This window comes from Prionailurus viverrinus, chromosome B1 (assembly GCF_022837055.1).
Source record: "Prionailurus viverrinus isolate Anna chromosome B1, UM_Priviv_1.0, whole genome shotgun sequence".
NCBI lineage: Eukaryota > Metazoa > Chordata > Mammalia > Carnivora > Felidae > Prionailurus > Prionailurus viverrinus.
In genome coordinates this window covers 22557080-22572387 of record NC_062564.1, presented here as the reverse complement: position 1 = coordinate 22572387, position 15308 = coordinate 22557080, and the positions used below count along the sequence as shown (strand labels likewise).

The window sequence follows — 15308 nt, the reverse complement described above, 5'->3', positions numbered from 1 at the left end:
TTACCTGAGCTGAAATCGAGGTGTATGTTTAACTGACTGAGCCACCCAGCCACTTCCATATAAAATTTGATTTTTGTATCCTATTATTCCCACATGAAAAAACACTCCTACATGAAATAGTTAAGTTAAATACCATCTGATCTCTCATATCACGTTACTTTCAGTACCCTTACTGGGTGCTCATTTGGAAATGATGAGTCATTTTGTTTCCTTTATTGTTTCTGGAGGGCAGATTAAGACATCCATACATCTCATGGAAGAGCTGTCCGGAGTCTAGACAACACAGAAAGTGGTCATTTTGGTCTTTTGGAACTTTAAATAGTTCCCATCACTTCCTGGATTTACTTTGGCTACAGACGTCTTCTCCATATAAACCCAAGATGGCCACTAATACTGAATAATACATGGTAAGCGACTAATAAATAATAATATTCCCATGAGTGGTTTGCATGAATTTTAAATAGTTGGTTGTTATCATTTAGCAAAATTTATTATTTAGCATGTTTACAAGGTATACTTATCAAACTTAAAACAGAAAATACAGGTTTCACTAAAAACTTAAAACTTTAATCATGGAAACTCAAACTTATTAACAAAAGCAATCAGTTTCTAAATAGAATTTGTTAAATAATAGTTGGCTGGTGTAGCAAATACAACGTGAATATCAAAGTTCTATTTATAAATTCAAGTCACCTAAAGTGACAAAATTTTTCATACTTTAAAAAATGGACACCTTCAGATATAACTGGGGAGTTACACATAAAAGATAAGACTAGAGAGAATCATGAAATACAAATAAAAGTAGCATATTATGGATTGAAAAGAGTGAAAAATGAGGAAATCCTTAATCATTATTTGAATTGTATTATATTCTGATATTAAATTGCATTATAAATGAAAAACTGGAAGAAAAAGGAAAAAGTGCTCTCTTAATCCTAATATTCCAAGATAGACATTTGTATTATTTTGATATATATCTTTCCAAGTTTTTTCATGCCTATTTGTTCTTATTAAATTATTATAATAGTAGTATATAGGCATTTTATATAGTTCTTCACTTAATATATTCCTTGAGTCTGTAAAATTCATAAGTATGTTTTATTGCTGCATATTATTTCATTGTGAAATTATCAATATTTATATAACTATTTGCCTATTGTAGGTCGTTGAACTTCCCTCCTTCTTCCGTTCATAACGTTGGGAAAGGCGTCTTTGTGCATTTAGTACTTTTTCCTTTTTGATTTTGCTCAGAATAAATTCCCAGGAGTGAAATCCCTGGATAAAAATTCCCAAATACTTTCTCATCTTAGCAAAGTATACTTTGGCTGGTTATGGACTAACGATGAGCTGACAAATGTATACTTTTTCAGCCACCGTGGAAGAGGCCAAAATCTATTCTTGCCTTTATTCTCAGAGCGACCCTCAATTTCAGTTGGCACAGGGCCATGCAGAAGAAAAACTACATTACTTAGGCTCTCTTTCAACTTGTGTGGCCACGTGACTCCACTCTGCTACAGAGCATAAAACAAGATGCAAATTTATTGTGCGGCAGCTTCTGGGAATGTTTGTGGAAGATAATTTGTGGGCACGCTTTGCCTTTGCCTCCTTACTCCTTTCTCCTATGAGCTTGCTAGAATCGATGTGATGATAGGCCATTGTCATTGCTCCCCAGCATGAGGACAAGGATGTGCCGTACAGGGAAGAAATGGAGAGACTGTGGATCTCTGGACAGCCCCTGCCTTTCCAGGCCTTGATAAAAAATGCAGACCTGATTTCAGTAAAACGAGATTGCTCTCATGATTCTGAAATTATTATTACTTTTTAAATCTTTATTTTTTAGAGAGAGAGCAAGTAGGGGAGGGGCAGAGAGAGAGAGAGAGAGAGAGGAGAGAGAGAGAGAGGTGGGGACAGAAGATCCGAAACCGGCTCTGTGCTGACAGCAGACAGCCCGATGCAGGGCAGGACCTCACAAGCCTTAAGATCCTGACCTGAGCCAAAGTCGAACACTCAACCGACTGAGCCACCCAGGCGCCCCTGAAATTAATATTATTAAACAGAGATGCGGTTGTGGAATTTAATTCCATCCCCATGAAAACTTGCCTTCATTAAATCAGTGTTTATAAAGGCGGATGCTAGACCCCTACATACATGCCTCGTTGATTATATTTAGCCAACAACTCTATTTTTTTTAATATATGAAATTTATTGTCAAATTGGTTTCCATACAAAACCCAGTGCTCATCCCAAAAGATGCCCTCCTCAATACCCATCACCCACCCTCTCCTCCCTCCCACCCCCCATCAACCCTCAGTTTGTTCTCAGTTTTTAACAGTCTCCTATGCTTTGGCTCTCTCCCACTCTAACCTCTTTTTTTTTTTTTTCTCCTTCCCTTCCCCCATGGGTGTCTGTTAAGTTTCTTAGGATCCACATAAGAGTGAAACCATATGGTATCTGTCTTTCTCTGTATGGCTTATTTCACTTAGCATCACACTCTCCAGTTCCATCCATGTTGCTGCAAAAGGCCATATTTCATTCTTTCTCATTGCCACGTAGTATTCCATTGTGTATATAAACCACAATTTCTCTATCCATTCATCAGTTGATGGACATTTAGGCTCTTTCCATAATTTGGCTATTGTTGAGAGTGCTGCTATAAACATTGGGTACAAGTGCCCCTATGCATCAGTACTCCTGTATCCCTTGGATAAATTCCTAGCAGTGCTATTGCTGGGTCATAGGGTAGGTCTATTTTTAATTTTCTGAGGAACCTCCACACTGCTTTCCAGAGCGGCTGCACCAATTTGCATTCCCACCAACAGTGCAAGAGGGTTCCCGTTTCTCCACATCCTCTCCAGCATCTATAGTCTCCTGATTGCCAACAACTCTATTTTAGTCAACAACTGTAATTTCACAAAGCCATAATGCTTGAAGGAATGTTAACAAGTCATTTGGCAGGGACCTCTTCTTTGGGGTTAGGTTTTCCTGTGCAGATTCATTAATTCAGAATTGTTAACTCAGTAGTCAACCGACTTGCTGGGGACTCCTGGTTGATACTGTTGCAAGGTCAGAGCTTCTCGTGAAAGGTCAAGTCTTGTATACCACAGTGTCTCTATTTTCTTAAAAGTTAGACCAGGGGTCTGATTGAAGTACGTACACTTGGCCGCTACACTTTCTGTGTGAGATGAGATCTCTTCCCTTGAATTTTCATGGCAGTGTGCATATTTATGTTACTATCTAGTTATTTGTATTCTCCTGGCAGCTCTCTCTCTGCCCTTTGGCCACTCGCCAGCCCATCCCAACCCCCATTTAAGAGATGGTAGGCTTTTGAAAGGAGAGCAGCCTGTTCTGCATTCTCCACGGTGGACACTTCATAAATATTTGGTTAATTGAATTAAATTTCTGAAAGTTATTTGTCTAGCCAGGAAGAATAAGCTGCGTGTGCTCTTAATTCTTTACTCCCCTTCAGCATTCATGCCAACTGTTGACTTAAATCACAGGGAGAGCTGAGCAGCCTGGTGGTTTTGTTTACTTTTAAGCGCTCTTTTTTGACTCTGATCGATGAGGTGAAAAGTAATTTACATTTGATGTGTGGCTCTCTTATCTTCACCAGAATGACAGCTGCCTGAGAGATAACTTGTTAAACGTAAAGCGTGTGGATACCCCTTGCTTGCACAATATGCTCTGTCTTCCTAATAAGTGGGTGTAAACACGGGCCTATAATTACTTTCTGTTAGGCTTCTCTGCATTTGTGGTGCTGAATATATTCAGATGTTCCAGCAAACAAATCATTTAGCTATTTCACCTCCGATCTGGGGACCGAACATATATTTTAGGGATTCTGGGCTTAAGAGGATGCCTCTACAAATAAAAAGATAGCTTCAGAATTTAGCTATTGTATACACATCATCAGTTCACTTAAGGTCAAATGAACTTTGATCATTAAATGTCTGAAAAACCAGAAAAACTCAGCTCAATCATGATTGTATGTTTAATGAAGATATTTCATTACTTGTTAAAATCATTTGAGACATGGGCCATGAAAATCATTCTACAAGTTCAGAAACTAGAAGGGCTGTTTTAAGAGCAAAGTGAAATTTGAGGCCTATTTAAATTGGGTAACTATTAGTATCCCTCAATGTATTATTCTTCTTGAGGTCTCAAAAGGGAACATGTGTCTGGTATAGGATTAAATATATTGTACTTAAGCGAAAGCCAGATTGGACGACTTTTGTCTAGAGATTTAGTAGGTTAGTAGGTAATTTCGATCATACAAAGAATAGGATTCCCGTTCCAGCCTAAGGAAGTATTTATGAAGCACTAAGGCAAAGGTTATCTCAAGTGGAGTATTACTGCTTAATATATGCAGAAATCTCAATACTCTCTCCATCTGGTTCGTCTCTGACTGCGTGCTGATGTCAGCGGACTCATGTCTTCAAACCACAAAAGTTACACCGCAGGTTAAAGATTTTAGTGACAAAGTGACGAACAAGAAATAACATTTCGGAAAACTTATTTAAAAACTTCCAGATATTTCTTACGGATTACCCTCTTTGGAATGGAAGAAATTTTACTGAATCACAAGCTGGTATGTCCTTTCACTCATTGGCTTACAAACAGGTTAATCTTTTGTAGGAAATTTTAGAGAAATTCACTTGAAATTTTTTGTATATGTTTATGTTTCCTGCGTTTTAGAAATGATTTTTTTTTTCTGGAAAGGTTTTAGCTGTTTAGTATAAAGATACTGGCCATGATGGATAATTGGATAACAGGCACAATGCAGGTTAAGGAAGGAAATCGAGGGAGAAAGTTTCCTTTTCTGTCACATAAAGCAGACATAGCATTTCATCTCTTTAAAATAATGACCCTACACTTAAAGTAGTTATCAAGTCTGAGTTTGAGAGGAAACCAACTATACTAAAAAACATGACAACAAAGTGAAAAGCTTATTCATGTGTTCAACTACATTTTAGCCTGCAGTTAGGCAACCCTTGAGAATCAAACTTGCATCGAAGAAATTTAGCTTGCCTTCCTGCTCTGATTTACAGCTCAGTGTAACTGTGCCTCCAATAGTCACAAATTGGTTTTTTCTATACAAATGCAACTTGGATAACTTGATGGCAAGGCATTCTTTTGCATGTCCGCTTTATTATTGTGAGATAAAAATTATATACAATAACTTTGTGCCAGAATTAGAAAGGTTCATGATTTATCTCTGAAGCACGGAGCTTGGGGTAATGTTCACATTTTAGTTTTCTGTGTCTATTTTCATGATTTCTGCTTTCCAGGTAATAAAAAATCCATTATGTTGGTATGTTTACTTAAGTATATTGCAGCTTACAGGCTGGCATTTAAATTTCACAGAATGCTATTTACTTGTATTTACACTGAGTAAAATATACAGGTCTGTCACTGCATCAGTTTCAAGGATACACCTTGTAACGTCCTTGTGGGGGGAGAGCCTGTATCTTTTGACCATCGCAGTGCCTGGCACTGTGCTAGCTAAAGAATCCATATCTCTTGAATGAATAATGATGTCAAATTATTTCCTTTAAAAGTTATAAATACAACTACCATGAGAAGAATCATCTCCTTAAGATTTCGGTGATGTGGATAAGTTGTTAGTTTTTGGACTATGTTAACAAAGAATACCGTGAATTGCATATAAGTAATAATATTACTAGTAAATGCATGTTACACAGATCATTATTTCAGTCACTGCAATACTCTTTACATGTATTAACACATTTAATCATCACTATGACACTCTGATATGAGCACTGTTTTCTTTTTCTTTCTTTTTTTTTTTTTTTTACAGATGACAAAACTAAAACTCACAGAGGTTAAGATACTTGGCCAATAACACAACTAGCTAGTCACAAAGCAAGGATTCAACTCACAGCAGTTTGCTCAGAAATCTGTTCCTTTTAAAAACTTTTTTTTAAAATTTATTTACTTATTTTGAGAAAGAGAGAGAGTACGAGCAGGGGAGGCGCAGAGAGAGGGAGAGAGAATTCCAAGCAGGCCCTGCACTGCCAGCACAGAGCCCAATCTGGTACTCGAACCCACAAACTGTGAGATCATGACCTAAACCAAAATCAAAGTCAGACACTCAACTGACTGAGCCACCCAGGCGCCCCATCAGAAATCCATGTTCTTAATAAGCAGTATTCTTTGCTGCCTCCATAAAATTATCTTGCTTTAATAATGTGAATAATAATAATAATACCTTCCATTTGAAAAGTATTGTGCTTTTCAGTTTGCAAAACTACATTAAATTAGAAACGTATATTGTCTGTTACAGAATTTTATTTTTTCCTTATTTAAAAATTTTTTTTTAACATTGATTCATTTTTTTTTAGAGCGAGAGAGACAGAGCATGAGTGGGGGAGGGGCAGAGACAGAGGGAGACAGAATCTGAAGCAGGCTCCAGGCTCTGAGCTGTCAGCACAGAGCCTGATGTGGGGCTTGAACCCACAAACCGCAAGATCATGACCTGAGCCGAAGTCAGAAGCTTAACTGACCGAACCAATCAGGCGCCCCTGTTTCATAATTTTAATACAATCTATTCAAAAGCTTAGAGATTCATTTACTTGGTGATCTTAACTTGGCTGAAAAGAAGTGTATATATTTGTAAATGCAGTTATCAGTGAGGAATTTTTACATTTTTTAGATGGTAACAATTTATTTCCTTTTGTGTTCCAAAATGCAAATGTGTGACACTATAGAACAGGGGTCAGCAAGCTTTCTCTTTAAAGAGACAGATACATTTTAGGCATTGTGGCCAACATATGGCTTCTGTCACATATTCTTCTGTGTTTGTTTTTTCAACCCTTAAAAAATGTAAAAAACATCCTTAGCTCACAGGCCTTATTAGACAGAGGTGGCATGGGCCAAAGTTTGCCAGCTTCTGCTATAGAACATCAACTTAGGGATTCAGGCAAGAAACATTCAACCTACACAAGGAATTCTAATACTGAGCATTGGATTGACAGAATTTTAATGAATTTCCATTAAAAATTTTTGTATTCTATTTTTGCTTCTTTTGGAAAGATTCTGAGTTTATGTTTCTAAGGGTGGCTGAAAATTTAACATGAACAAAATCCCAGCAAGTCTTTTTGTACACACAGACAAGCTTATTCTGAAATTTATATAGAAAGGAATAAGGCACAGAACAGATAAAACTATCTCGAACAGGAAGAAAAAAATAGGAGGAATCACTCTACCTGCTATTAAGGCCTATAATGCCCGTACTGTAACCAAGACAGTGAAATACTGGCAGAGGGATGGAATTAGATAAATGGAAAAGAATAAAGAATCTCGAAAGAGATCCACACAAATATGTTCAGTTGATTTTTGACAAAGGAGTGAAAGCAATTTGACGGAGAAAGGACAGCCTCTGCAACAAGTGCCGTTAGAATAACTGGACCTGTGGGCAAAACAAAAATCCCAACCTAAACCTCACACCATATACAAAAATCAACTCAAGAAAAATTATGGACTTAGATCTAAAATGTAGAGCTCTGAACCAGTTAGAAAAAAAAAAGGGAGGGGGGAACTTTTGGGTCAAGTCAAATAGTTCTTAGACTTGACACCAAAAGCCTGACAACTGGGGGTGAAAATTGATTATTTGGACTTCATCAAAACCAAAAACACTTATTTTGTGAATGATGAGGGTAGGATAAAAACATGAGTAACAGACTGGAAGAAGATATTTGCAAACCACACATCTGGCAAAAGGACTAGAACATAGAATATAGAGACAGCTCTCCAAATTCAATAGTAAAAAAAAAAATAGCAACTGGGCATAAGGCATGAAGAGACATTTCAGCAAAGAGGATAGTCAGATGGCAAATAATCACATGGAAAGATGTGCAACATCATTAGTCATCACGGAAATGCAAACTGCAAAGACAATGAATTGCTTCTCATTATTTCTGACTACCTATCGTAATGACTATAATTTAAAAAATAATAATGATAACTCCAAATGCTGCTAGAGATGCAGAAAAACTGGATCACATCCATCGTTGGTGAGAATATAAAATGCTACAGCCACTTTGGAAAGTAGCTCCGCAGTTTCTTATAGAAAGTAAATAGGCAGGTACGATACAAATCCTACTTTTGCACACTTGGGCATTTATGCCAGAGAAAACTTGTGTTCCCATAAAATCCTCTACACAAATGGTTCATAGCAGCTTTATTTGCAATATGCACAGTCTGGAAACAAACCAATGTGTCCTTCCCTGCATAAATTGTTAAAGAATCTGTGGCGCATCCTTACTTACCATGGAACACTACTCAACAGTAAAAAGGAGAAGACTGTTGATATATGTAACCACTTGGATGAATCTCAAGAAAATTATGGTGAGTGAAAAAAGCCAATCCCCAAAGTTACACAGTGTATGATTTCACTTATGTAACGTTATTGAAATGACAAGGATACAGAAATGATGAACAGGTCAGTAATTGCCAAGGTGTGTCGGAGGGAGGATGTGGCTCCGAAAGGGCAGCATGTACGGTGTCTGAGGTGACAGACCTGTTCTGTTTCTTGACCGTGTCAATGGCAGGTGTCCTGGTTCTGATACTGTACTGCACTGTTAAAAGATTTCACAGGGGGTAACTGAATAAAGAGTACATGTGATCTTTCCCAATTATTTCTTACAGATGCTTATGAATCTATAATAATGTCAAAATGAAAAGTTTATTTATAAAATATTCAACAGGAATACAAGGGAACTTTTAGAGAGATTCACACTCTACTTGGGCAGTTACTTACTTTTGTGGTCTAGGTGTCAGAGGTGAAGAGGCTATTACGAAGTATACACAACCTTGTAAAAATCATAATTCTTGAATGGGATGGGCAGGAAGTTTCAACAGTAGTAGCACTTGCTATTATTTCCTTTGGCATTTTCAAGACTTAATATGGTTCTACTGACAAATATTTCAGAGCTTACAATTTGCCCAAATGCCATAGAGGAGGAATCTACACATGAATATATGACAAGATTTGGGCCAGTTAGACTCCTTCCTGTGAATTTGAATATTAGAACTAAGAGAGGAGAGGCAGCCTGGTGGTGGAACCTTTGGAAAGGAGGCTTGGAGATGACAGGAGCCCATGTGCCCACTATGTGAGGAAGCCAGTCTGCAGTAAGAGAGAAAGAAACCAGCAGGCAGAAAGAAACAGAGACAAAAGTCAGAGCAAGAATCTTGGCAATGATTGACTTTCTTTCCCACTTCTCTCTAGAAAAGGAAAAGACCTTGGCTCCCTCTCAGTGTGTTCTTGTGGATGTGTAGCCATTAATGGAACTATTAACGGTCACATAAATTCTTGAATTGTGCTAACTTGTCACTTCTTGTGGCCTGAATTTTGGGGAAAGAAAAAAAAAATATATAACTTGTATGTATATGTATATATTTATATATATATTTAATACACATATGTCTATTTTATATATGTGTACATATATATGAATCAGGTCTCATATTAAAAACTATACTCATTTGTTTGCTCTTTCTAAACATCATTTCTGTAGCAAGTTGTTTCCTCACTTATGACATATGGTCTTATAAATATTACCCATGTCAACTTTGGAAGCTATTTCCCTCACATTTTATCTACTTAGAAGAAAATCTTATTTTTCAAACACTAAAGGTATCTTTACTGTCCTGCGTGAGAGATGGTATAAATCAACATGCAAAACCCATTGCCTTTATTTAAGGATCAACTTTCTGTCAAAAGGATGTATTCAGAGTGAAATGAGCTAGGTAACAATACAATGGAAATCCTTTGTATTCGTAATTGTTTCTCCCCTATTTGGGATACTTTCCACTCAGGTTGATAGCCATACCTAAGTTTCCTTTCCAAGCATGCTTCCACGGGTAGACTTTCTTTATACAAGCATACCTCGGAGGTACTATGGATTTGGTTCCAAATCACAGCGATAAAGCCAATATCGCAATAAAGTGAGTCACCCATATTTCTGGGTTCCCCAGTGCATCTACAATTTATGTTGATGCTATTCTGTGGTTTCTTAAGTGTGCAACAGAAAAAAAATGTACATACCTTAATTAAGAAATCTGTTACTGCTAAAAAATCCTAACCATCATCTGAGCTTTCAGGGAGACACAATCACCAACGGCAGATCGCCATAACAAGTACAGTGATAATAATGAAAAACCTCGAAATACTGTGAGAGTTACCAAAATGTGGCAGAGAGACCCAAAATGGGCAAACGTCGGTGGCAAATGGTACCCAGAGACTTGCTTGAAGCCATGTTGCCACAAACCTTCAATTTGTAAAAAAAAAAAAAAAAAAAAAAAGAAAAAAAAGAAAAAAAAAAAACCAAACAACAAAAAAACAGTCTCTGTGAAGCACAATAAAGTGAAGCACATTCAAATAAGGTATGTCTGTACTATCAGTTCTCCCGTATATGCTGTACACACATTCATGCCAATGTTTCTCCCTGTTGAGATGATCTAGAATTGAAAATTAAACCATGTACTTTTTTTTTTGTCATGAGATTCTTGGAGGCTCTTTTAGAATATTCCTCCTCTAGCTATCAGTTCTATCAAGGATATATTCAAGCAGCGTATTATCAGAGGAGGTACTCAATGTCTTGCAAGTGATTTCTCATCAGGATGTCTTCCCTGGATGTCACATCACAGTGATATATTACTGGAATGTCAGATACCCATAGCCAGCATTCTCAAGGTGGTCCAGAGACTGGTACATTTTAAAAAATCACCAACATGTTTTTCTCCAAATTTCAGGTTGATTTAGGAAGCAAAAAGATGCTTTGGATAGAGAAGTTTCAAAGACTTTCAGAGTCTTATTATCAGATCTACTAGTATACCAGAGGAATAACTCAGTAATGAATCAAATACATTTTTTACTAAGACTCTACCTTCATTATTATTTAGGAAGTTCAATTTCCTCTGAGATCTAATCTTTAAATGACTGTACGTTGGAGAAATTTCCCTAAACTGCCAATGCTTCTAAAGCTAAATGATGCCCATATTAATCTTTTATAAGTTGTTTTTTGACTAGGAAGGGAATATATACATAGTAATAAGTACATTAGAGTTAAAAGAAGAAGTGGAAAAAATTTCTCTTTATACAAGAAATCAACATTAATATGTTGTTCTATTTCTTTCAACCTTTTGTCTCAGAATGTTTTTCACATCATGGTGCATATAAAAATTTTTATTGTGACTTTTTCACTTAATATTGCAATACTAGCACACACTTGCCTAGATAATTTTATAAACATTAGCTGTATAATTCCCCATATTAAGAATAAAACTGATTTTATATTACTGTTTACCTTCTAGTGGCCACATATGTTGTTTCCAATATTTTTAGAAATATAAATGTCTGTGGAATATTTTGGCATCTAGATTCTTTCTTTCTATATTTTAGATTATTTCCATTGTATAGCTGTTCAGAAGTATAATAATGTGTCAATGATCATGAATATTTTTAAGGCTCAGGATCAGCCTACCAAATTGTTTTCAATGTTGCCCAAAGAGCTGAAAGGGAGGGTAGTTAATTTCGTATAATGAGGGTACAATGTTATGAAGTGGGCGTAACTAGCTAGGATAACATGATGGAGCAACGGAGCTCAGGTTTCCTACCAGTATTTTAGAGTCATCACAAAGGACTTCTCTCTTCTATCATTCAATTTCATTTAATTTCTGAAATTCCAATATAAACATAAAAATTAAATACTACTATTAGATATACAGCTTCAGTACAAATCCTATGTAATATAACTTTCACCACTGTAGCATTTCTCAAGAGTGTTTCTATAGCACTATTCCTATGCCACCCACCTGTCATCGTCCGAGCCAATGAGCCATTTCTGCTAATCACCATGAGCTCATACCTTGACTGCAGCAATACCATTCAACAAGATCAAGTGGGAGAGAAGAGAGTTGGTCCTCTGGGAAAAGTTAAAGGCTTTGCACAAGTTTGGAGGTGAATCTAGTGAGGGAATATTTATCATTTCATTAAATGGATCCTGAGAGTAAAGCTGAAGCTGCTGAAAAGAACACTTTTAAATTTTATATATATCTATCATTGACTCTCTTACAGTTAGCTCACTAATGTCATACATTTTCTGGTGATAACTCAAAATTTCCTAAAGAAAATTCACCAAGATGTCATAATGATTACAGGTCTTTGGAATAAGGGTGAAAGATCGTGTTTTTGAAGAACTGAACTGTACTGTAATTTTTCTTTATCAAGTCTGACTACTCCTCTTCTCCTTGTTTTGATGTTGTCAAATTGAAAATCACTATTTGATTAGATACAAATATTTAATTCATTAGTATTAGTATATGCTATCTACAGAAGGCTTTGACTAGAGTGCACATATTTTTAATATTTATATATCACTCTTGGATGACAATGATTTTACAGCCACTGTCTTATTTTTAAATAACTCTATATTTTTAAAATTCTATGTCTAGGAAGAGGGATGCTCATGGAGGTGATATACATTGCCCAAATTCATTTATTTAGGATGAGTAGATTTGGTCTAGCAAACTCATGTCTTACTGATTTCAGTAGGTGCTGTTTTCAATATACTACACTGACAACAGTTTCCTAACTTTCCACAACTGGTCTCACGAAGTCTAATAACTTGACATTTGCAAAAGTAGAAGAGTTCACAAAAATGAATCAGTGAAATGTGAGCCTACAGAAAAAAAGCATAGACTGATGTGAAGACTTTGTAGAATATCATATTGGTTTTTTACAGTTTGCATCTTTTCAGTTTGATTATAGTGCCTGTGTGTTCTGATTGCTTGGTGTCTCTTATTCTTCTTGGTAACATTTTGAGTCTCTAAAAAAGATACTCCAGTGGTAGTTAGGAACCCGGAAAAAGGATATGCAAAAGGTAACTTCTGATTTAATCAGAATAATAAAATATGTATTGTTTTATTTTTTCCTGAACTTTTTTCTCTACCAACCAATACAAAAACGGATACTAAAGATCAAAAAGACAATGTGACACATAGTGTCCCCTGTTACAGTATGACCTGAACAACAGAATTATCTCCCTTTTGATCCTCCACTTTGATTTATATCCCTGATGTTTTATTTATGTGCATTCGACAGAAAGTCAGTTATTTTTCTCAGATTTTGTTGTATTGACCTCTCTCTGCCTGACACGAATTGCCATCCTCGTCAATAACTTAATTGGCAAACCCACAGCTCATCGAGCACAGGTACTGAACCCCTCTCCGGGGCAAAGTACATATTGCCAATTACCGATCAGTACCTGTGGATTCATGAGGACCGATACATCTCCAGAGCTGCCAGTCCATGAGCTTTCATGAACATTAAATATATTCCATTAACGAGGAAAAAGGAGGGGCAGGAGAAGAAGAAAGCCTAAAATGGTCAGTTATCCAACGTGTCCATTTATCCACAGACAATGAAAACATATACTCAATTTGCCATTTCTTTACTGTAGTCCTATACTCAAGCAAGTTCAGAAAAAACTCTGTGGGCAAAGAATGCATGCCAGGTTGCGTAAGTCATGACTTCAGATACAAGCGTTATTACTTCTGCAAACAAGAATGTCCCTTACTGTTCACACCAATGTCACTTAGCATTCTGTTACTTTTTGATACCTTATTTGTGACTTTATTATAGCCATTGGGCAGCTACACATCATTTTATTTCCGAACAGTAACAGAATCATGTCGGTTACTTAAGAATAAGACATTGGTGGCTTTAATGAGCTAATAATCATGTAATAAAGACTCAGTAATATTTTATTTCATGGCTCTGTGAAACTGTTTCCCTGCATCCAATGATATGATATGCTGTGTTGTAAAGTTGAACTAACACCACAGTGTATTAATAGATCTTTAAAAACAACACTTTATGAGATTTTCTTGATTTTGTTTTATAAGAATCTCCTGTTGATTTCCTAAAAGTTCCTGAGAGGATTGAACTTTAGACTAATTTAAAAATTTGCATCATGCTTTCTTGGTTGCTGGTTCCTAGATTAGTGCAGAAATTGTTTTACTGTTCTTCAAGCACTAATCACAAAAGAGGAATGTCTTCAAGGGAAAAGAAAACAGCTATTTAAATTGAGGCACTTTATTAAATTACTCTGTAAAATTTACTGTTACAGTGGAAATATCTAAAGAATAAAGCTACCTAAACAAAGAGTATTCTTTCCTTACAAAAGTCCTTGTTGGAAACTTGTCACACAAGAATGTTTTTTCCACCTTTCCCCTTTTTTTCTAAATAGCATTTAAATGTTTAACTATCAAATCACTTCATTTTTAGGTGTGCTTTGGTAATAATTGCTGGAATATAAATGGTGTAGATTTATTTTTCAACTTGAGAGCATTTTTATGGATTTCTGAATCCTTAAATGCTATGAAGAGAGAGCAGAATCATGTGTTAGAAAATGCTGGTGGTAGTAGGCAACCATTCTAGGTAAGGGAGACAAGGAACTCAAGACTTAATGGCTGAGATTTTGATGACATCAGTGAATTAAAAAAAAGTTAATTCATAAATTTAAATAGTTAAAAACAGAATGGAAAAAATAGATATATATTTTATATAAGATACAAGTATATATTTATATATTAGTTATTACATATTTATGTATTATATTTATATTTTTATAACGTATAAATATATATTTATAATTATATATGTATATCTCTCTGCTTGGGGCAAAATGAAAGGGTGGAGGTGGTCAGAGCCAAGAAATTCCCACTGACTTCTGAGACTAAAGTGAGAAAATGGCTTTTCATCAAACTGATACAAGACGATGGGGTGGAAGAAAGTTCCAGACAGAGGGAAAACCAAGTGTAGAGGACCCAGTGTAAGAAATAGCTGGGTTCGTTGGAAGAACACAAAAAAATTCAGTCTGGGTCACTGCTGGGATACACTAGTGTGTGGATTGCAGGGAAAAGAGATACACTTAGAAAGTTGGGCTGGACCTCCATGTTGGCATTTATACACCACCAATAGGGTTTGAGTTTTATTCTTAGAGTGGCAAGAAAGCCATTTTAGGGTTCTATAATCTGATTGCAAGAAATTTTTTCTGTTTTCTGTGTGGTAAGTGAACAGAGCTGGGCAACAATTGGGTAGAGGGACAGTGAAGAGACCTTTCTGGAAGTCTCCCTGAGAGATGATGGTGGCTTAGAGTAGGGGATTCGCAAGGCATGCGAAGATGAGTGGACGCGTTTGGGAGGTATTTTGAAAGCAGAGCCAAATGATGATTAAGAGAACGAGCATAATAATGGACGAATCCCACGCTGATAGTCTTCTTTTCTCA

The 15308-nt window shown here is 36.2% G+C and overlaps 1 long non-coding RNA gene across 1 annotated transcript in view; it reads left to right on the top strand.

The window, feature by feature from the left end:
• The first annotated feature begins 233 nt into the window (after positions 1–233).
• LOC125164215 (uncharacterized) overlaps positions 234–15308 on the top strand; it is a 32683-nt gene continuing 17608 nt past the window's right edge. Inside the window, exon 1 of the long non-coding RNA XR_007151685.1 lies at positions 234–407. This is a non-coding gene — a long non-coding RNA (uncharacterized LOC125164215). The remainder of the gene's footprint in view (positions 408–15308) is intronic.